We start from the raw sequence: 21,361 nt of genomic DNA on the forward strand, positions 1-21,361 counted from the left end.
AGGTAGAGAGCCATTCCACGCTGCTGTGGGCAGGGGGAGGTGTGAGTTTGGGAGCTGGGAAGCAGGGCTAGAGGGCAGCGTTGGCAGCTTGGAAGATGGAGGGAAGGGGGCAGGACCAGAGAACGCAGGGACCTTTTGGAGCCAGAAAAGGTGAAGGAAACACATTCTTCCTGGAGTCCCCTGCCGACACCTTGATGGGAGCCCCGTGAAACCCAAGTCGAAAGTCCAATCTATAAAACTGTAAATAAACCTGTAATCTGGAAACGCGAGTCATCCAGGAAGATCCTTTTATTTATCCACAGGGCTCTTGCTTGGCCAGATGCACGCTCACACACATGCTCACACGCACGTGCACACACACAGCCAATGCTCCTGGGGAGCAGATTGAGTGCTGTGGGTCCAGGCTTGGTTCTGAGTAAGGATAATAGCAATGATAATACTGTTAACACTGATGCCAGTGCTAGTGATGACAGGAAACGAAATCACATACCACCATGTGTGCTCTGCTAAGTGCTTTACGTTTATGGATTCCTTCTGTCCTCGGGACACCCGCAGGAGGCAAGCGTACCCATTTTACAGGTGGGGCAACTGAGACCCAGAGGGGTTAACTAACTGGCCCAGGGTCACACGGCTAAGAGGAGGTGGAGCTGGAATTGGAACCCAGGCCACTGGGCTCCCATTTATTTGCTCACATACCGAGAGACATACATCCCTTTGCATTCACCCTCACAATCCCACAGGCCCTCCCCACGGTTCCCACCAGGCCCCCTTCCTCAGCTCCTACCACCAGCCCAGGGGCAGGAGAGGACCTGGGGCAGGTGGGGAGAGTCTCTGGCAAGGGAAGGGGTTTCCATGGAGGGCTCCTGTCCAAGCGTCAAACAAAGCATTCACAAGGAAAACAGTGGCGAATACCCTCCTTCCCCATTTCCCATCTATCTTCCTGAAACTTCACTCCTTTCAACCCGGTGATTGGTTCAACGTGGAACTGACAGGTAAGCCAGTGGGGCTGGTTAGGCAGAACCCTTCAGACTTGTCCGCTCCCGGAAGAGGAGGCGCCCTTGGTTGGCTCGTTCCTGGATCGCAGGGGTTAGAGACATGGTCCGGTGTCCAGGGTACGCTCCCCTCCCCCGGTCCCCCTCACCCACCAGGGCCACCGCGCGGGGCTGGCCCCTCACCCACCAGGGCCACCGCACGGGGCTGGCCAGCGGACTGCAGAGATAATTGGTATTTTCAGGCAGCCGGCAGCCGGGGTTCGCTGCCCCACCCCCTTGCTTGCCTCTGGGGCAGGGCTGGGTCCGCTGGAACCTGTCGGGCTGGTTTGGAGGCTGTTATTACGGTGGCTCTTCAAGAAGGGATGGAGACCCAGGTGGGTGGGAACAGGGGGCGGGACTGGGGGGTGGGGAGCAGTGAGGGGGAGCTGGGAGGGGGGCTGGGGTAGAGGAGAGGGGGCTGAGGTGGGGATGGAGAGGGGGAGGGTGTGAGGAGGCCCTGGCGGGTGGGAGTGGCCTTGGGGACCAGCTGGGGGTGGTGGCGGAGGGGGAGGAGTAGGGATCTACCTTTGCTCACTCCTGGCTTCTCCTGCAAGTTTCCCCACTTCCAGGCCCCAGCTCCCCACTTCCCCGAGAAGAACTAAACCTGGTTCTCTGGCTCAGCACAGGGCCTGGTGTGATGAGGAGGGAAAGCCACTTTGAGAACCATCCTTCCCCAAATCCGGGGAGTCCTGCGCCCTGAGGCTCCCCCCTCAGTCCACCGAGGGGTGTCAAGCTCTCCTGAGTCTCAGGTGCCTGTGGGAAGGTATAGATGGGCATGGGGTCTACTCCGTGGGGATTCCGAGGAAGGATGTGGCAGTCTACACAGGCGGGTTATTGGGTGCTCTGGCCGAACACTCCCTCTTCTTCCTGCCATTTTGGGCCTGATTACCAAAATAATTAAGGCTCAGGTTATTTTCCACTGTTAATCTCCATTGCTCAGTCCATTCATCAATTCCCAACCGCCTTCCTCTGACCTGTTTAATCCCCCCTCCTTCCCTCTCGCCAGCAAGCATCACAGCATAACCAGCCCTGTGTTTCACGCTGGGGGGAGACGGGTGTCCAGAGGAGACCCGGACCCTCCCCAGCTCACAGCCCAGGGGTCAGCGCTCTGCCTGCTTGTCTGAGCTAACCCCGGAAGGCATCTCAGAGGAGGTGACAGTTGAGCTAAGGTTTCAAAGATGAACCGATAGGTGTTGGGTGGTAGTGATGGCAGGGCCAGCAGAGGGAATATCCACTGAATTCCCAGTCTGAGGCGGTCATTCGGCCTGTCCTTTCTCAGTGAATTCTCATGGAAACAGTGAGGTAGGCCTGCAGCTCTTTCCCATCTGAGGGCTCAGGAAGTCCGTGCTCAGAGAAAGGGGATGACTTATCAAGATCACATAGTTGGACCCAGGGGCAGTGGTGGGATTAAGACCCAAATCAGACTATTATGCTCAATGCACAGAGAACTTCCTCCTGCGGGAAGGGTGTTCCAGGCTGAGGAAATGGGCACCGAAGGCACGGGAAGGGGAGATGAGAAGACAGGCGTGTGCGTGTGTGTGTGTGTGTGTGTGTGTGTGTGTGTGTGTGCGCATGCGCGTGCGCATGCGCGCCCGTGCACACGTCAGGCTGGACCATGCTGGATGCCATGTGGGGACACAGTGAGGAGGAGCATTACAGAAGTTTGACAAAGGCCTGGCTAGGACAGCCTAGCGAGTCAGGTGGAGAAAGCGGGTAGGGGAGGCAGCAAAGAATTTGATTTGGGAATCAGCTGGGGCCTGTTGCTTGCAGCTCAAGGCCCCCCGGAACCAGCCAGGCCGCGTTGAATCCTGACTTGGCCGCTTGTGTTGTGTGACCCTGAGCAAGCCCCCTACCCATCCTGCTCCCTTGTGGGGTGGGGATAGGACCTCCTTGGCGGAGTTGTTATGGGCACGGGGTAAGCAGAAGGCTGAGCTTGGAGCCTGGCGTGTCGTGAGGTTGAAAATTACTCGTGTTTTCTTTTAGAAAGCTAACAATGGGGCAGATGTGGGGGGTGGTCAGGAAGCCCCAGGAAGGGCGGTTTTGATTTCCAGACGAGAGCTAGCAGAGGCTACAGGAAGCCCAGGGTGAGGGTGCGCAAGGCAGGCCCTGGGAGCCTGGGCTGGGGGCAGCCTCCCCCCCCCCCCAGCCCCAGTGTCCACTGTCCTTGCCCATGCGCTCCCCAGTGAGTGATGGGGGGGGGTGGAAGACAAAGTTCAGAGATGCCAAAGGTCACTGATGGTGCCCCAGCTCCTCCCAGGGAGACAGCTTCCGGAAGCCGAGGGCAGTGGGCAGGGGGCAGGGGGCAGAGGGCAGGGGGCAGGGAGCAGAGGGCAGCCAGAGCATCTCTCCACCTGCAGGGCTGGGGGAGGGGCAGGGCTGGAGCGTGGGGCAGCTGGCTCTTCCTGCTGCTTCTCTGTGCACAGAACTGGCCTGGTCTCAGCTCCCCAGTAACCGAGGCTCTTCCCTGTCTGTACAGCGGAACAGGTGGACGTGTCTCCCAGGGGAGGAGGACTTTCTGAAGGGGTCTAGCATGTGCCGCGAGACTGCCTCTTAACGCCCTGGGCGGCTCCAAGGGCTGCTGCACCTCAGAGAGCAGCTTCAGTTAGTGAGAAAGGGATTGATCACGTCTTAGGCACCCGCACCCCGGCGGCCCCTTCACCCCGGTCCACGTCTCCAGTGGGCACATTCAGCACCTGCCCACAACGCATGGTAGTTTAGGGGTCCGTGGAAGTGTTTCAATTTCTTTAAAGTCAGAAGAAAAAACAGTGACTATAATCCAGCCTCAGATATATTTTTCTTTATCCCAACAGTCATACATAATAATGTTTAGTATTTTTTTCATGGAGGACGAGGTCCATGAAAGCACAGATTTCCCGGCCCCTTGAATGCCTTGGTGCAGCCCGACCTTTGCACTTCCTTCTTCTGCGGGACAAAGTCCCAGGAGATAGAGAGCTTAGGTGCTGAACTCACATGGAACTGGGGTCAAACTTGCCAGCTTGGTGACCCTGTTTAAGCTGCTTAGCCACTCTGAGCCTCAGTATCCTCCTCTGTAAAATGGGATAATAATGGATGAATGAAAGCCTTGGAACAAAATTACCTCTGAGCACATAAAAAGCATCCAACCTATCAAAGCTGTTAAAAATATAACAGTAAAGGCAACCAGCCTGGTATTCAAGGCCATTCACTTTGTAGATACTATTTGAGCATCTGCTCTGTGTCAGTTCTGTGCTGGGCCCCTGTCTACTTTTCAGTCTCTGCAGACCCTGGCCCCTACCTGGCCCATGTCTAGCCCCACTCCCCATTCCTAGCTTATAGAGACCCTCATGGTCCCTGTCTTAGACTTGCCACTTGCAATTCTGTTCCTGGTCTGGCCAGGCAGCCCCACCTGGACCCACGGGAGGTCAGCTGTCATCTCTCTACTTTCTGCTCTCTGCAGAAGGAGCTGCCCCAAACTGTGTTCCACCCACGTCCCCATGCGTTAGTGAGTTGCCTCTGGACACAAGACCCCCTGCTCTATAGAGCCATATCCAAGTTGAGCCTCGACATCTTCTGCTTCAAGTTTTTTTCCCCAACAATCTGCAGAAACATGGGTCAGGCAACCTTCCATTTGAAATGTTGACAACCTCAGCTTCCTAATAAAATAAAAGCCTGGTTTTTTTTATCTTATCCCTGCCAAAGACATCACATATGATTGATTGATTGATTTAAAGAAATTAAAACATGTCACATATTTTATAAGCAACTTAACTTGCCTGTGCTGAAGTCTGGGTACCTGACATGAAGATTCCAGCTTTCAATGTGGAAATAAATATATATTTTTAAAAAATACTGAAGTCAATGTAAAATATGAAAAGATGAACAATGAATGAGCAAAAACTAATTTCTTTTCTCTTAAATGGCATTAAAAACTTCTGGGGCACCATATTGTTTTCATGGAGGCACTTGTGGCTTAAATTAGGAGAAAAATCATATAAATTAGGCATAAAAAATAACCAGTGATGCCATCAAAGACACTAGGTCAATGAGTTAAACAAAACAAAACAAAACAAAAAATAAAACCCTTTCCTAATTCGTGTCTGCTCTGGACCTTGGCTTATTTCTCTGGTTTTGTCTTCACTCCCCTCACACCTCTCGCACCCACAGGGAGCCCATCTCCTGCACTCCCAAGACCTGCCCCCTTGCTCCTTCTCTGTGCCATTCACTCCGATTCTCTTGAGTCTAAGTTCCACAAGGGCAGAAACCTCATGTCCTTCACTGATGGACCCCAGCTCCTAGAAGAGGTCCAGGCACACAGTCGATGTTTATTACACATTCGGGGCATGAGTGATCAGTTCAGAAAACTCCTACTTACACTTCAAAACCTCAGTCACGTGTCCTTGCTCTTTGTGCCGCTCCTGTCCCCCCCAGCAGTGTCTGACGCTGCCGCCTTCGCTCTCAGGTTGCTCTGCACTGGCTTCTCTTAGAGCTCTGCAAATCAAGGAGCACCCGAGATCGGTGGCAGTGAGACCTGGGTTCCAACCCTGCCTTTGACACTCCATTTATTCATGCTTCACTCATTCACCAGAGATGTACTGAGCATCTGCCTCTCCTATGCTGATCGTGGCGAACACAATGGTGAGCAAAGGCAGACTGGTGTCTGCTTCCCGTGGAACTTCCCGTAGGCAGGCTCATTAGGCTTCTCCAGCCTCGTTTTCCTCGGCTGTGATGTGGGTAGTACCGCCCCCTCCCATTCCTCAGGAAGTTGTTGGGCAGATGAAACTAGAGGGCACAGCCGGGCATTCCATGCACGGCGGACACGTCTAGATGTCGCCCAGGCCCCTGCTCTCTCGCTGGACTCTGAGCTCCTCATCAGCAGGGGAGGGTTCCCACTTACTTTCCCTTCCCTTGGGCTTGGAGGAGGTGACAATAGATGCTGGCTGGCACCGAGGATAGCCGAGCTGGTCTCCGTGCCAGTCTCCGTGGCTCTCCCTGACACACATACGCAGAGCCAGATCTGGCCTGGCTTGACCTCACAGGCGCATCAAGGCCCAGAAGCACCCTCCATTTCTGAAGTGGGCCGATGCCGGGGACCAGCGAGAGCGCCAGACAACCAGGCTGCCCGGGTCTGGGAGGGCGCAGGGCTGACCCGGGGCAGGGAGTTCCCAATCTCTGACCCCAGGTGGCCAAGGCCCAAGACTTGGTATGCTTTCACCCAATTTTTCAGAATCTCTGGGGCAGCGATGCAAGGCAGACTGTAGGATCACCCCCAGGCCACCCCCACTCCTGTGCCTCTGCCCTGCCTTTCACATTCCAGGGCCTGACATGTGACCAGACGGTCATCGGCCCGACCCCTTGAGCTAACAGCAGTGCATGTGAGCAGCGTTTGGCCTTAGGTCTGGACATGGTCAGCCGGTCACTCTCGGACTCCTGCCCCCATTCTGCATGGGTGGAGGGACAGACGGACGGAGTACCTGGACACCTGGCTTCTTGTCCCAACCCCAACCTCCAGGCAAGATCTGTCTTTAGCCTTCAGTTTCCTTGTCCGTCCCAGGCTCTGGCTGGCTGGTAGCAGAAGCCAGGCTTGGAGCCTCTTTGGTTCCTTTATTTCTCTATCAAATTCTTGGGTTTGGGGTGGGGGGACGAGAGGAGCACGCAGGCTTTTCAGATTAGGTGCCACAAACATTTCTTGTGCACCTGCCATGTGCCACAGTCTGAGAACTCTGGAATCACCTCCAAACTCTCATTCTACCCTGAGTTATAACAGTTGAGGGAACGGAAGCCCAGAGAGGTTAAGCAACTTGCCCAAGGCCACACAGTAATTGGTAAAGCTGAGACTTGCAGTCAAGCCTCTGGCTCTGCTCACTGCTGTCCTTGCTATGGATCTGACAGGAGCAGGATTGACCCTTGGAGTCTCTGGCCTATGCTCAGCACAGTGAAAGGGGCTCCAGGCTCCCTCTTGTGATTTTACCTCCTGGTCACTGGGTGTCCTGCCGGGAAACGGAGGCTGCTGTGATAGGACCCCTGAACCATGGCTGAGTTTGAGAAGACGTCCTCCATCAGAAACAATTTGGACTCACCAAATGCCTCTGAGCCGAGTGCTGTGCTGGGCCCCAGGAACACAGCCCCACAGGGACGCGCTGCCCGTCTGCGTGACGCCCGTGGTCCCGGGCAGGAGGGAGCACAAGAGGCAACAGCAGTGAGGGCGGCGGGGCCGTGATTCAGTAGAAGGGACGCGGTGCTGGCTTCTGACCCCTCAGATTCCAGCCTTGGAGAAGTGCTCACCGCCTGACTTCCTGGGAACCTTCTCTGGCTGCCTGAGCCCATGGTACCTGTGCTTGTCGGCAGGCTGGACAACGGATGCCCGTCAGGAAGAGCCCCTAATGGGCATCAGTGACTGCTGGGCCTGGTGATAGGCACCTGGGCTCCTTCCCCAGGCTGATAACTCAGCCGGGGTGTGGTCTGGGTTCTACATGAAGCCCATGGCTCCAGCGGAATTAACACCCAATTGCCCACGGTGGTAACTTGCCCGATACACACCCCCCTCTCCATTGGCTACCTTCTTTTCTCGCTCTCATCTCCTACTCCTCTGCCAGCAGATGTTGGCATTGCCTTCTAAATAAACTACCAGCACCCGAATCCTTGTTGTGTGTGTGGGGGACGCTTGTGACTAAGACATGGGACAAACCTGGGGACTCTGAGAGCCTAGAAGAGGGATCCAGAAGAGATCCCCAAATAAAGGGAAATCCAAATGGAGACTCAGAGGTGAGTGGGAGGTAGCCAGCAAAAGCGGGGTGAGCAGAGAGAGAGGGATGGGTAAGTGTTCCGGATAGAGGGACTAGCATTTGAGGAGGCTCAGAGGCAAGAGAGGGTGTTGGGGTGTGGGAAAGGTGAGGAGGTTGTAATCACCCCTGGAGCGGGGCAGGGCGTTTGGGAGATGAGACAGACCCTAGGACTGAGCGACCTGGATGGAGGCCACAAGGAACAGTTTGCATTTTGTCCTATGCACCGTAGGGAGCAGCTGAAGGGTTGTTGGGGGGGGTGTGTGGCCAAGGCAGCAGGGCCTGGGCTCCAGGGGGCTGGGAGGGTGTCTGCAGGCTCGCAGAGCCTAGGGGTCTGCTCTCCAAGCCCCCCAGAGGGGTGGGAGGGAGAGCCAGGCTCCACTGGGAAGAAGACTCCCCTGTTCCTTTCAAGGAACTTCCTCTGCCTGCTTGGTCCCCCAGCCCCGGGATCCCATAAAGCCGTGGTGCACTGCAGGTAATTACAGGCTGTCAGCGGCCCAGGGCAGGGAGGCTGGGGATGTGTGGAGGGCGGGTGGGGTGCCGCTGGCCGACAGGACAGGAGCCGTCATGCCAGCCCGGCTGCCCGGTGGAGAGGGTGCAGACACCAAGTCCCCCACCGAGTCCCCCCCCCCCCCACACACACAGCAGTCAGCTTTTACAGGCATTCTGGGTGGGGCATGACATCACCAGGAGCCAATTGGGAGCTGCCAGCCCTTTCTGCTTCTTTGGGGCCTGTCTCGGTGGTTGTGGAGGTGCATTCTTTGGAAAGTGGAACGCTTGGACCCAATGGGTTTTGCAGTCAGTGGCTGCGCTGGTCAGTTTTCAAGCCAAGCCGGCCGAGCCCTGAGTCCGACATTCCCTTCCAAGGCCTCCTGGGCAGACTGAATGGGCTGCCTTGAGTTTCCTTCAAGCCACAGCTTCCAACTTCTCTCAGTGAATCAGCTCTTTTTAAAATATGTCCATCTGAGAAAAAATAATCCACACGGACGGACAAACATGATGATAAAACAAACCGTGGAGCCGAGGGACCTGGATTTGAATCCCTGCCTTCAATCCTTGACCACCTGTGTTGTTCTTGGAAAGGTCTCCATCCCATCTGAGCCTCAGTTGTCCCATCTGCAAAACGGGGATGAGAACATCCGCTCTGCGGGACCGTTGAGGCTGGGTGCGAAGTGTGTGACCGTCACTAGCCACACTGTGGACAAACTCATTCTTCTTCAGAGCCCCCGACTCAAAGCCTCACAAGCCTTCCCAGGCCTGTGTTACCTCCCACCTGAGTTTATGGAGCCCGATGATCCTAAAGGAGGCGGAAATGAGGCCCAGACAGGCCGAGGGTCCCGTGGAAGCTGCGCTGTCTAATTAAGGGCTGTTTGTGGTTCTTTGGTGAAGCGTGATCATTTCTTAGCTCCAGTTACAAGCAACTGTAAAACCAATCTACAACCCAACTAAAAATGTAGAACACGAGGGAAAAACACCCTTCCCATAAGGCTACCAGGCTAGAATAGCGAGCGCCGTGACTTTTACGGTCACCCACAGTATGTGCATAGCGGACTTGATAATAAACTTGAAATGTGAACGCTGTTTTCTCACTTAAAGTTGTAATGCAGTCTTAAACCCCTTCGCGGGCCGCGCCGGTCGGTCTTAGAGCTTGTCTTCCTAACGGCTGCCTAATTATTTCATCATTCCCATGCTGGGTACTGTTGAATTTCACTTTCCATTTTTCCTTATTCTCAATAACGCTGTAACGGACACTCTTCTTTTTTTCCACAGTGTTTCTCTTCATTTGTCTCATTTCCTTAGGACAGATTCCCCGAAGCGGACTCCACGGGTCTCAGGGTAGGAACATTTTTGTGGTTTGTGATACATATTTTCCAATTTACTTCCCATAAAGGCTGTTGTAATTTACTTTGCCTCCAGCAAAGCTTTCCTGTGTAGCGATTTCAGGGCAACCTCACCAGCATTAGAGATTACTGTTCATAATTTTGTCGGCTTTGGGATAAACTGGTATTCCTTTTTATTTTAATTCTTTGTGGATGCAATTCAAAGATGTCTATATGTGTGTGTGTGTGTGTGTGTGTGTGTGTGTGTATGTATGTGTATATATATATATATATATATATATATATATATATATATATATGATTAATGGAGGTATGTTTTCTTTCCTGAACATTATCTGATATTTTGGGGGGCACTGAATCAAGTGAGTCTCTTGCTACCTCACGCAAGAACGCCGCTCCTCTGTGTCCAGGGAAGGCAAGTGTCTCTGCCATGCCAGACAGCAATAATTGTAACAAACTGGGGCTGTGCCAAAGTCGAAATAAACAAATGGTTACAGCAGACAATAGAGGCACAAACCTGCCCCTGGTTAATGAAGCTGCTGATGTGGCTTCCTGGGGTGGATGTCAGCCAGCGGCTTCCCCTGCGACTTTCATTAGGTCCCCGTGATGTGGGGAGGCCTCGGGGATGCTAGGCAGGCAGGGGCCGGGGTGCTGTTTGGGATGGGTGGGCGCAGCCTGGTTTCTACAGGGAGCAGAAAAGGAGTGGTTTGGAAGCACTTCGCCAGGAAAGGAGTTTGCATGGGGTCCATGCACAGATGCACACTGGGAAGACCGGAGGCGGGGCCAGCAGGTGATTAGGTAGCCATTTCAGGTAGAAGCCCGTCACCCCAGCCCAGACTGAGCACCCCCAGTGGGTCTGACAGACAGCCCATCTGTGAACAGCCAGACTCGGGTTCCAATCTCGGCTCCACCAACCGTCACATGCAGAAGATGTCGCTATGGACGGAGGGACGGCAAAGAGCGGAGGCAGCAGCACGTGCTGGCCACCCAGGCCGGTGTCCTCACTGCCCTCTTGTCTGCACAGGCCCGTCTCCTATGGCCACAAGGCTTTCCTTGGATGGCCTTTCCTCCTCCTGTTCCAGTTGCCGCCAAGCTTCTCAGATATTTGTCCACAGAGCTCCTGAACAGGAGTGCACCTGTCTGGGCCACCCTTATGCGTCACCCAAGTCATGCTGATTCTCTAACTAGACGATGTGCTCCTCGCTCAGACTTTAAACGCCTGGATGCCCATTCATCCTTGTAGCACCCCTTCCCCCAGGAGGCCTGCTGTGACCCCTCTGGTTAGCTAGCGACTCCCACCCCTGCCCTGCTATGCAGAGACTGTTATTGCTGTCCTCCAAACCCGTGACTGTCTGGTCAGAGGTTGAGCCTCCTTTTCCAGACCCTGCCTGACTCTGTCGGACAATCATGCCTCTCTAGCCCTTCCCAGCACCCGCCTGGGCACATCGTAGGTGCTCAATGAAGGGTGGTTGTACGATCGAGTGATAAAATCAACACTCTACTGTCTATAAAACGCTCTCCTCACTATCATATGCGGTATGGACCCTATTATGTCAAGGCAGGCAGGCTGGGCGGTGTTATACTCATTTCACAGAAGGCAATGGTGAATGGTACCAGCTGACTCACTGATAGAGTCTCAGTGTGCCAGGCACAGTGCCCAGCATGTCACTAGTAGTTTTTCATGTAGTTGCTCCAGCCACAAGGGGAGGTAGGTACCTCACGGTCCCCACTCCCCTGGGAGAAGGAGGATGATCATTTGCTAAGGTCACATTGCTAGGAAGCAAAGGCTCCAGAATCTGAACCCAGTTCTGTGTGTCACCAAAGGTCCCACTCTGCCTGGCTGCACCTGCTAATGGCATCACCTTCCCTGTCTCCACCTCGAGTTCTGAAGGGCAGGAACAGTGTCCCTGTGTCTTGGTGCCTAGCACAGGGCTGGCACGGATAAGCGTCAGTCAGGGCTGGGTGAAAGGGACGGATAGATGGATGGGCAGGTGGTGGGATGTCTGCCCCAGGTCTGTGGCAAGTGGAGAGTCTCTGCTTTGTTGTGCAGTCCAGAGATGGGGGGTGGGTGTAACGTGGGGCAGGTCTTGTACTTGAGTTGTCCTGATCGTTAAATACAAGGGTGTGTCCTCACGGGGACACAGGGAACAACATGCCCACCCGTCCACACACCAGCTATGTCTTGCCAAACACCGAAGGCAAAGCGAAGTGTTCCGGGAGGGCGAACAGCCACCTCCCTGCTGTGATTATCCCTCTCCATTGACACAGGCATGCTCCCGGCCCATGGCCTTGGGAGATAATGAGTCCTGTGTGTGTCCCTGAGCGGAGGGAGCAGCTCTCCTGGATGTGGTGGGTGGAGCAAAGGCCCACGTGTGTGGGTGGGGTGGGCTCAATCCCTTTCCAAATATCAGACACTGGAGGGGAGGGTCCCACCTCCCCCCCGGGGCTGCAAAGTTCAGCAGGGCCGGCCAGGGGCAGAGTCTGCGTCTCCGCCCGGCCCCGGGCGGAGCCCGAGCGTCTGGCCAGCAAACTCTGGCCCACGACGTTGGAGCTGGACTTAGTCGTTCTGTTCATTCTAAGTTCTGTGTGCCAGGCTCACCCGGATGGACGTAGGAATTCGTTCTTGGTTGTACCCAAGGTCTAAGTGCAATACCCGGGGCGCCCGTTTTCACATGCATCTCTGTCTGGCTCCCCCCACCAGGGCACTCCGTTTTGCTGAGGCAACCTTCTTTGGGTTCCAAGGTGGACAACGATAGACTGCGAACTGCTCACAAGTACTGAACATTTGTTCTGAACTCAGCGAGCATCTCATACGGGCAGCTGATATCTCAAGGCGGTTCACAGCATGGTTATCAGAGAGAGCAAGACTTGGGTTTCAATTCCAACCCTTCTGCTCTTAGCTGGATGACAATGAGAAAACCACTTCACCTGCTGGAGCTCTGTCGCCTCACCCGTAGAATGTTCTGGAAAGTAACCATCTTGGTACCTCACAGGTGGTCAAGAAGGCTAACAGAGAGCTTGTGCATGTGTGCTATTGCACAAGGCCCAGCATATTGCTGGAGAGAGAGAGAGAGAGAGAGAGAGAGAAGAGCACAGAGTGGGGGGTATGTGTGTAGGACCACAGGGGTGGGGATTGGCCAGTCAGGCCCCAATTTGTGATGTTGGAGCCTCATTCTTGGACTCTGCTCAGAATTCCCTGGGAGGACAGTAGCCAAATTTGTTTGCTCTCTGTCCCACAAGGCTCGTACCGGAGAGAATTTCCAGGATTCTCTGAGCAAGAGCTAGTCCAGAGCCCGGGATAGGGGCCGCTAGAGGAGGAGCGGGGGTGTGTGTGGGGGGGCTGGGGTAGGCAGAGAGAAAAGGACCCGTCTGCCCGGCTTCTCAGGGCTCTTGGGGGGCCTGGCACCTGCTTGTCCCACTTAGGTCTGAATTGAGCTCTGCTGCCCCACCACTGCTAGTCCTCTGTGCTGCCTCCCTCATCCGGGTTAGGAGCCACAAAGCAGGTGACAATGACGTTTTCTTCCCCAGCGATATTCCGAGGCTGAGTGTCTCCCAGACTTCTCACCGGATGCCCTGGTGAATTTTCTTTTCAAGAAAATGATTGTTGAATGAATGAATGAATGAAATGTGAGAGTGCTTCTGGTTCCCTGGGCAAGCAGTGATTGAAACAGGTTTTGTCTACAACACGTGGGGTAGGCCACGTGGTCACGCTGGGCAGAGCACGCAGGTGTGTGCGTGTGTACACGTGAGTATCAAAGGTGGCAGGAAGAAACCAGACCCCCCCCTCCCCAGGCCACTGGCTGCCCCCAGAGCCTGAGGTTTCCCAGGCAGGCTCTCCTGCTCGTCCTTCTGGCTGCTGGGGGAGGGAGGCGTAGGACCGGGGGTGGGGTTGAAGGCTGAGGGAGTGTCAGTCTGGGGCTCTTGTTTTCCTGTGAGGGGCACCAGTGTGTGTAGGGGGAGGTGGAGATTTGTACCAGCAGCTAAGCAGATAATTGCTTGTCAGATTGATTGAAGGCTTTTCAAAATGTCTTTTCCTTGAAACAGCCTCCCATCCCCCCCCCCCCCCCAATGAGCAGATTATTTGAGTTGGAACCATTTCCCCGGCATTTTTTTTTCCTCCTTTCTCAAAGTGGTAATTACTGGCCGGGTAGCCCTCCATGCCGTTTCCTGTCATTTGGAGGCTGAAGCCAGTGGCTGTTTCCTCTGCTGGGTTAGCAGACAAGCAGGACAATTAGGGAAACACCCCCCCCCCCCAGGCTGGCCCTGAGCCCCAGGACTCCTGGTGGCCTGATGGGGCCATGGGGGCCTGGCTGTCCCCTGTGCGGATGGCGGGTAGGAAGAAACTGGCGGACTGACCAACTGAGGTGCTCCTGGCTCTCTTCCAAATCGAGGTCTTCCCTCATGCTGTGTGCTCTTGTCTCCTTGTGTGTGTACGTGTGTGCACGTGTGTGTGTTCCCCTCTTGTCTAAACGCATGTGAATGTGCACAGGCTCTTTGGTCCCAGTAAAAACCCCGTAACCTGGGCCCCCCCGCAGTGGTTTTCCCAAGGGAGCCCAGCCTTGGCCACCTGTTTGGATGCAAGAACTCCGCCAAGTGCTTGCCGTTGTCAGGGAGTGATGGCCGGCAAGGTGGGTAGCGGGGCGATGGACCAAGTAGAGTAAAATACTAATTGCCAAGTTTAGGAGGTGGGTTTATGGGTGGTCACGGCACAAATCTTTCCACTGTTTTTCTATTTCCAAGCTATTCACAATCAAACGTGGGTAAAACGTCCGTAAAGTCCCTCTACCCATTCCTCCCACACTTGGGATTCGAAATGGCCAATGGTCTTGCATTTTGATTTTCTGCATCTCCTCTTCCTCTTCCCCCTCCTCTTTCTCCTCCTCCCCCCCCCCCCCCAGACTTTCCTCTCAGCTGCAGAAGCCAGTCTGAGCAGGACGCAGTCCAAGATGATATTAAGAGCTCAAGAGTGGAGATAGTTTGAGTCTATTTTAAGCTCTGGCACTCTGACCTTGGGCAAGTGACCTTAATCACTCAGTGCCTCATTTTACCCAGCTGTGAGGTGGGGCTAATAATAAGAGAACCTTCATAAGGTTGCAGTGAGAACTGAAGACAGAGGACGCCTGTAGACTGTTTAGCACAAAGCCCGGACCGTAACCTCTGCTTAACAGACGTTTGGTAAACAAATAATAAAGACAGATCCCATAAGGAGGCATGTACCACAGAGAAGGACGGTGGGGAACGTGCCAACAAGATGATTGTGGCAGGGAATTGTGTGTCAGGAGGACCCTGCAGGGTCTAGCGTGGGTGGCCTACAATGTGGGTGTCTGGATGGAGTGTTGAAGGACAAGGGAGGGAGGGGAGGGAGGTTGGGATCGCTTTGCTTTGGTGATAAAGAGGATGGACCCTGGGATCAGAGGGCTTGGTTCAAATCCCAGCCCTGCGACTTACTAACTATATCACTTCGGACCAATGACTCACTTCTCCACGCCTTAGTTTCTTTTTCTATAAAAACGGGGATCACACAGTCTGTACCTTCAGGGGCTGAATTAACTGAGTTAATAAGTGCAGAGAAGACAGAACAGTGTCCGGCTGCCTGGCTCATGGGGGAGATGTGCACAGGTGCATCTGCATCCAGTGGTTGTCTGTTTGTGTCTATAGGTAAATATGTGGTGGGCACAGGGCACAGGGAGTCTCTGGGAGAGGAGCCATGTATCCTGGGCAAGGAATCCCTCAACAAGAAGTAGTCTGGGCGTCCCCAGCAACAGTTTAAGTATTACTAGTCAACAGGAGTCAATGTCATGTCCCTACTGGAAAGCCTCCCGTGACCATTCATTCATTCATTAATTCACTCACTCATTCATAACACATTTCCAGAGCACCCATTATGTGCCAGGCCCAGCCCCTTTGGCCTTTTGCACTTGTTGGTTTTGTCTAGCTTGCTCTTCCACACTTGTTCTATGGTCTTCTAAATTCAAGTCCAACTTCACCTCCTCTGTGAAGCCTTCCTGGCTGCAGCAGGCCACGTCAGTGTGTGCCCTCGGTGCCCAGGGCTTCATCTCGCAGTGAAACCAGTGACTCTCATCTGTTCACCCCTACGCCCCCAGCACCAGGAACAGCCTCAGCACATGTGTCTAGGATGGATAGAAGAAGAAGAATGAGTGAGGGAATGAATGAGTGGTTTAATGTGAAGACCCTGCAGGGAGTCCAAATCCCACTGACCAGTTCAACGGAGAGTCTAGGAGTTGGTTCACCAGCTTCTTTTTTTTTTTTTTTATAGGGACAGAGAGAGAGAGTCAGATAGAGGGATAGACAGGGACAGACAGACAGGAATGGAGAGAGATGAGAAGCATCAATCATCAGTTTTTCGTTGCGACACCATAGTTGTTCATTGATTGCTTTCTCATATGTGCCATGACCGCGGGCCTTCAGCAGACTGAGTAACCCCCCACTCGAGCCAGTGACCTTGGGTCCAAGCTGGTGAGCTTTTTTTTTTTGCTCAAACCAGATGAGCCCACGCTCAAGCTGGCAACCTCGGGGTCTCGAACTTGGGTCCTTTCGCATCCCAGTCCGACGCTCTATCCACTGCGCCACCACCTGGTCAGGCTCACCAGCTTCTTGATCACTGCTGAGGTCCCTGCCCTCTGAGCCATTGGCTCAGGGAAGGGGCAGAGGCTGGAGCCCTGTCCCTCACTGGGAGTTAAAGGGGCAGTGGGCGTTGGCTGCGTGGAGGCCTCAGGGATGCTGGGGGTGCTGAGTTCCTCAAGGCTGCTCCATGGGTTGGGAAGCAGGGCAGGAAAGTTGTCAGGGTCCTTCAGATAATGGGGACATTCCGACCTTGGGCTCAGCCCAACGTTCTTTCCTGGAGACACTGATGTGTCAGGACCAGACCCCCAGGGAAGGCCAAGGAAGCCGCCATGCCTGCAGCAGCGTGGACGAGCCCACTCTATCTCCTCCGCCGCACGCCGGGCGCAGCGGTGGGTACACAGGAAGCTGGAGCCGTTTCTCTCTCTCTGGGGGTCGGAGGTGACTGGGATTTGGCAGCCAGGGAAACGGAAACTTCCTGTGGCCGCCTCAGCGCTGGGATCGGCAGCAGGAACCCAGATGGAGCTGGCAGCCCAGAGATGCCAACGATGTGATTTTCCTGGCCAGTTCCTCCTGCAAGACACACGGTGGGGCTGGATTTCACAGTATTTACGAGTCTAGCGCGCGCGCACAGGCACGCACGTGCTGTCGTGTGTGTGTGCTCCCACACACGCACGTGCATAATGTGCCCACATGTGGATAGTATGTGCACATGCACACACGTGTGTAGTGAGCTCAAGTACACGTGTGTATATGTGTTTCTGCGAGTGTAGGTATGAGGCAAGAATTCAGGGTTTGTGCGTCTCTAGATGTGTCTGTGTCTGCTGGCTGTGAGTACTCTCGGCACAGGTGTGAAGCAGGATTTTGTGTGTGCCCATGTGTGTTCTTACACCTACATGTGCCTAAGGTGTGTGGGAATGTGTGTGCTGAATGCATAGAGGATGAGATCTCAGTGTGTGTGTGTGTGTGTGTGTGTGTGTGTGTGTGAGTTATATGCCCTGAGAAGCTCTTCTGGAGCCGAGTAGGATGAAACCACTGAGCAAGGGCATAGAAACCATGATGTTGAAAACACCCAGCCCTCCATACGGCCATGGGCTCTCTGCAGACTCCTGGCCAACAAAACGTGATACTTCTCACTCGGGTATATGAGCACAGGCACCCTCTATTAAATAAGAGTCCAAGTCCGGTGGCAGCCGGGTTATTAACCAGAGATGGGCAGTCGGAAGGAGCGGTAATGGGATCGGCTTTGGGGATGAGGGGTGAGTAGAGCTTCCCCTTTGCTAGGGAAGGGGCCTAGGCCTGCAGCCAGACCCGCCCAGGGCAGCCCAGCCCCATCTGGTGCCAGTGACATGGGCGGGGGTTTGCCGGGGAGCGGGAAGCCACAGGCAGGTTTATAGGCAGCAGTCGGGCTCTGTGTTGGAATGGGAGGCCCCGCCTTGAATGGCCACGGATGTGTCTTTTAACCCAGGGGCTGTGGGAGCCGAGAGGAGGAACCACGGCTGTAAGGCTGCATCGGGCCCCAAACTCTGAGCGGAATCCTTGCCTTCACAGCAGTTAAGAGTTTGTTATTCATACTTGTCAAGTATTTGAGTTATTTGTTCAGTGCCTGCTTCTAAGACTAGACCAGGAGTTGGCAAAACTACCGCCTGTGGGCCAAACGTGGCCCACTGCCCTGTCTTGTGAATAAAGTTTTATTGGAACACACAGCCATGGCTGGTCTTGTCTGTATTTTCTATGGCTGCTTTCATGCTCCGGTGGAAGAGTTGAGTAATTGGGGTGTAGACCCGGGGCCTGCGTGGCCTACAATGCTCACCATCGGAGTCTTGATAGAAACTGTTTGCTGACTTCTGTACTGGACTGTTAGTTTTACGAAGGTGGGGATTATAAGCTTTACACGTAGTAAGTGCTTAATAAATATTAGTAGTGAAACGAATGAATGACTTGATCCACTCTGCAAGGTACATCTGTCGGAATTCCAGGCAGAGAGGGAACAGCGTGTGCCGAAGCCTGGGGCCAAGAAATCGCACAGGGTGTGCTGGTGACGGGAGCTGTTCGGCGTGGCTGCAGCACAGGGAACGCACACACACTCACACACACACACACACACACACACACTCACACACGCTAGGGAATGTGGGAGCTCATTTCACTGAGCCGGATGTGTACGTGTTGGGCGCCACTGGGGTCGACACGAAGCCAGGGTGGTTTTGGGAGCCAGACCCGTGGGGCCTGGGAAGGAGCCCACCGCGGGACTTGGGCTTTGTTCTCTGGGCACTGGGGAGTCACTGTGGGTGAGGGGGTGGGGGGCAGTCAGGGAGGCTCCTGGGAAGCCCAGACAGCTGAGGAATGTGGGGTCCTGGGCGAGCCACTTCCTGCTTCTAGACTAGTCTCAGGTAGTGAGCGCCTGCCTCCCAGGACCAGGCTGAGGATCGCAGGACATCAAGGAGGTGAGCACACCGGTGCCAGGCGGAGCGGCTAATAAGCAGGGTTGCCAGACAAAACCCAGGGTGCCCAGTTAAATCTGAATTGCAGACAAATAACAAATCAAGGTTTAGTATAAGCACTCCCCAGATATTGCCTGGGACGTACTTATACTAACACAGAATTTGGTGTTTTTTCTGAAATTCGACTCTAACTGGGCATCTTTTATTTTAATGTTTAAGAAATTTTTAGTCACATTTTCCATTCAATATTACATTGCATTAGTTTCAGGTGTACAACATAGTGGTTAGACAATCATGTAATTTGCAAAGCGTTCCCCCCTCCCCCCAAGGAATTACAATATATTGACTATATGTACTTTACATCCCTGTGACTACTTTGTGACTACCAATCTGTCCTTCTCAATCCCTTCACCTTTCTCACTCAGTCCTCCACCTTCCCTCCCCTATGGCAACCAGCAGTCTGTTCTCTGTGTCTATGGGTCTGTTTCTATTTTGTTTGCTCCTTTATTTTGTTCTTTAGAGTCTACATATAAATGAAATCACATGGTATTTGTCTTTCTCTGGCTGACTTATTTCACTCAGCACAATACCCTCTAGGTCCATCTATGGTACTGCAAATGGCAAGATTTCATTCTTTTTTTATGGCCGAGTAATATTCCATTATGTATATGTACCACATTTTTTAATCCACTTGTTGGCATCTTGTACTTTTATGTGTTAAATCTGGCAACCCAACTATTAAGGGATCTTGGGGGTTTCAAGACCTGGGAAACCTGCCAGGGAAGCCAGAAACAGGGTGACAAGCTGTGAGACTGGACCCTGGGACTTTGGACACATGGAGCCCTGCCCTCCTAGAGGCTTATGGGAAAGGAAATAAAGGCTATTCAGCCCCAGGTGGTCCTGGCATTCAGCTTTGCTCTGTGGTTGGTCAAGACGGAGTTTTGACTTTAAGGGGGGCTCCCCACGACAGCCCAAAGGCAGGAGCAAGGGGAGCGCTGAGCTTGGAGTGTGACTTTTGGAGTCTTCGGAGCCATCCCTGCTTTGGCAGTGGACACAGGTGTCCTCTCTGCCATATTGCTTACCCCATACGTGCCTCAATTCTTCCAGCTGTAAAATGGGGCTAATTATACCCATCTCCCAGCTGACTTGTGAGAATTAATTAATGTTTGTAAAGGCTTTGTGATCCCTGAATGAAAGACGCTCCTTACATATAAAGGGTCATTATTTTTATTAGTATTATACGAGTGCCAAGTAGTATTACCTTAATTAGCTTTTCTAGATATCAAAAGCAATTAGACTGGTTACTTGTTGAACTCCACTTTGGAAACCTAAGTCACACTGACCTGTCAGCTCGTGTGTTTTTTATTTTGTTTGTTTGTTTTGGGGTTGTTTTTTTTCTTTTTTTTGTGTGTGTGTTTTTGTTTTGGTGGCAGAGGGTGGTGCAGGCCAAAAGGGAGGGTTGGGATTCCCGAAAGAAATTTGTCTCTGGCTGTGGCTGTCACTCCATAGCACAGATTTTTCAGGCATTTAACATTCTTTGAAAACAGACTTTTCAGAGGAGATGTGGATCCAGGGATCTCTAGGGGGAAGGCTCAGCCTTGTGGCCCAGGCAGCCTGGCTTGAGGGTGAATTCATGTCTGGTCTTCCCTTCTGTCCCCAGCAACACAGGCCTCAGCCCCCAGGGCCAGTCCGAGTGAGGGGAAAGGCAGCCTTACCCCTGCTGGGGTCCCACTGTGTGTCAGGCCTTATCTCGATATGTGCATATCTTTAATCCCAATGCCACTCATAGGCTTTATGACTCTTACTTTACAAACAAGGACCACGGTGGCTCAGAGAGGTTCAATGACCCGAGGAAGGTCACAGAGCTAGGAAGAATAGGCAGGATACAGACACAGGTCTGACCGATTCCATAGCCGCATCTAGTTTGATGCAATTTCCCCCTCTCTGTGTGGCCTACAATCACGTTGGCCTCTGTTTCTACTAGTCCATCAGTCATCAGGAGATTTTCTCGTAAGAGAGTGGATGAGACGATACAGGACTGAGTGGCTCCCTGTGGTGCTGGGGGCCATCTACATGGCTTTGGAGCTAGTTCAGAACCCGAGGGCTCAGGCAGAGAAAGGGCCTGTGGCCTGGATGTGCCCCATCAGGGCAGGCCGGTCAGGCCAGGACACAGTCAATGGGGTGAGACTTCTTTTCTCTATTGTCCAGTTAGCAGGGAGGGTGCAGTGATGACTCTAATTAACTTTACCAGCATTCTTTTTTTTTTTTTGTATTTTTCTGAAGCTGGAAACGGGGAGGCAGTCAGACAGACTCCCGCATGCGCCCAACTGGGATCCACTCGGCATGCCCACCAGGGGGCGATGCTCTGCCCCTCTGGGGTGTTGCTCTGTTGCAACCAGAGCCATTCTAGCGCCTGAGGCAGAGACCATGTAGCCATCCTCAGTGCCCTGGCCAACTTTGCTCCAATGGAGCCTTAGCTGCGGGAGGGGAAGAGAGAGACAGAGAGGAAGGAGAGCGGGAGGGGTGGAGAAGCAGATGGGCGCCTCTCCTGTGTGTCCTGGCCGGGAATCGAACCCAGGACTCCTGCACACCAGGCTGACGCTCTACCACTGAGCCAACCTGCCAGGGCTTTTACCAGCATTCTTAACAGAGGTGAGGGGACCTCCCCTTTCTACTCTGTCCAGCTTCCTTAATGGCCTTGAGTC

This window comes from Saccopteryx leptura, chromosome 5 (genome assembly GCF_036850995.1).
Source record: "Saccopteryx leptura isolate mSacLep1 chromosome 5, mSacLep1_pri_phased_curated, whole genome shotgun sequence".
Lineage (NCBI taxonomy): Eukaryota > Metazoa > Chordata > Mammalia > Chiroptera > Emballonuridae > Saccopteryx > Saccopteryx leptura.